Here is a 2,662-nt window from a genome sequence, read left to right as displayed (position 1 = left end):
AAGATCAGGATGTGACCTTCAACGTATTCAAGGCAATGAAATTCCCTACAGAAGATGAGGAGTGCTTAAAAGTGGATGTGATTGATTCTGCGGTTACTTCGGAACTCGATCACATGCTAATGTCTGATGCATTGGAAAAGGCCTTAGTGGGGGATTTTGACAACGATGATGAAGATAGCAATGAGCAATTACAATATCTGAACGCTTCTCCCTAGAAGTGAAAGCTGGACATACCATTTGAATCTCTTGGTACTTCTGACCTCAAGAACGCTGAAGGGAAGCTCAAACCATCAATAGAGGAAGCACCTACCTTGGAGCTCAAGCCATTACCTGAACACTTGAGGTATGCTTTTTTAGGTGATTCATCTATGTTACCTGTTATTATTTCATCTGACCTTTCAGGTAGTGAGGAAGACAAGCTCTTAAGGATTTTGAGAGAATTCAAATCGGCTATAGGATGGACCATAGTAGACATTAAGGGGATAAATCCTTCATATTGTATGCATAAAATTCTGCTAGAGGAAGGTAGTAAGCCAACTGTGGAACAGCAGCGAAGACTGAATCCCATCATGAAGGAGGTGGTGAAGAAAGAAATTCTGAAATGGCTAGATACAGGCATCATTTATCCTATTTCTGACAGCTCGTGGGTGAGCCCCGTACAATGTGTACCTAAGAAGGGAGGTATCACTGTGGTCGCAAATGAAAAGAATGAGCTCATCCCTACTCGAACAGTTACAGGATGGAGAGTATGCATGGATTATAGGAAATTGAACAAAGCCACAAGGAAGGATCACTTCCCTCTTCCATTTATTGATCAGATGCTTGACAGATTGGCGGGACATGAGTATTTTTGTCTTCTGAATGGTTATTCCGGGTATAATCAGATTTGTATTGCACCAGAGGATCAGGAAAAGACTACCTTCACTTGTCCATTTGGCACGTTTGCTTTTCGCAGAGTTTCGTTTGGGTTATGTGGCGCCCCGGCCACCTTTCAGAGATGTATGATGGCTATATTCTCTGACATGATTGGAAATAACGTCGAAGTGTTCATGGATGACTTCTCCGTCTTTGGACACTCATATGATGAATGTTTGAATAATCTGCACGCCGTACTCAAAAGATGCGTGGAAACTAATTTGGTGCTTAATTGGGAGAAATGTCACTTTATGGTGCGTGAAGGCATTATCCTTGGGCATAAGGTCTCTAGCAAGGGTCTGGAGGTGGACAAGGCCAAGGTGGGAGTCATTGAAAAACTTCCCCCACCTAATTCTGTGAAAGGAATCCGTAGTTTTCTTGGTCATGCGGGTTTTTATCGGCGATTCATCAAGGACTTTTCAAAGATATCTAAGCCGTTGTGCAATTTGCTTGAGAAAGATGTGCCTTTCAAATTTGATGATGAATGTTTGGCAGCATTCGAGACTCTCAAGGAGAGTTTGATCACGACACCAGTCATTACAGCACCAGATTGGACAGAACCATTTGAGATGATGTGTGATGCGAGTGATTATGCGGTAGGTGCAGTTCTGGGACAGCGCAAGAAAAATCTCTTCCATGTGGTCTACTATGCGAGTAAGACTTTAAATGGTGCCCAATTGAACTACACCACTACTGAGAAGGAGCTTTTGGCTATAGTCTTTGGCTTTGAGAAATTTCGATCTTATCTGCTTGGTACGAAAGTAACAGTATTCACTGATCATGCAGCTATTCGCTATCTGGTTTCTAAGAAGGATTCGAAGCCGAGACTCATTCGTTGGGTGCTTTTACTTCAGGAATTTGAGTTAGAGATCAAAGATGGAAAAGGTACTGAGAATCAAGTAGCTGACCATCTCTCTAGGTTGGAGAATCCCGATTCTACTTCACAAGATAGGACGTTAATCAATGAATCTTTTCCGGATGAGCAGTTGTTTGCAATTCAGGAGGAAGAACCATGGTTTGCAGATATTGTAAACTATCTCGTCAGCAATATAATGCCTCCTAATTTGACATCCGCTCAAAAGAAGAAGTTTCTGCATGAGGCGAAGTGGTATATGTGGGATGAACCATATTTGTTTAGACAGGGAGCTGACCAGATCATCAGGAGATGTATCCCGTTCTGTGAGACGGATGGGATATTACGAGACTGCCATTCCACGGTTTATGGTGGACACTATGGCGGTGAGAAGACGACAGCTCGTATTCTGCAAGCAGGTTTTTTCTGGCCTACTTTGTTCAAGGATGCTCATCAGTTTGTTTTAAGGTGTGATCGTTGCCAAAGAGTGGGAAATTTGTCAAGGAAGGATGAAATGCCATTAAATGTGATGCTTGAAGTCGAGGTCTTTGATGTATGGGGAATCGATTTCATGGGGCCTTTTATCTCATCTTGCAATAATCAGTACATCTTGCTGGCAGTCGATTATGTCTCAAAATGGGTCGAAGTTAAAGCTTTACCGATAAATGATGCAAAGGCAGTGCTAAATTTTCTTCATAAGCAAATTCTCACAAGGTTTGGAACACCTCGGGTAATCATAAGTGATGAAGGATTGCATTTTTGCAACCGTAAGTTCACTTCTATGATGCAGCGTTATAGTGTGAATCATCGAGTAGCTACTGCCTATCATCCGCAAACAAATGGTCAAGCGGAAGTGTCTAACAGAGAGATAAAGCGCATTCTAGAGAAGGTTGT

The sequence above is a fragment of the Apium graveolens genome, chromosome 5, assembly GCF_009905375.1.
Source record: "Apium graveolens cultivar Ventura chromosome 5, ASM990537v1, whole genome shotgun sequence".
In the NCBI taxonomy this organism is placed as follows: Eukaryota; Viridiplantae; Streptophyta; class Magnoliopsida; order Apiales; family Apiaceae; genus Apium; species Apium graveolens.
This window is presented reverse-complemented; position numbering follows the sequence as displayed.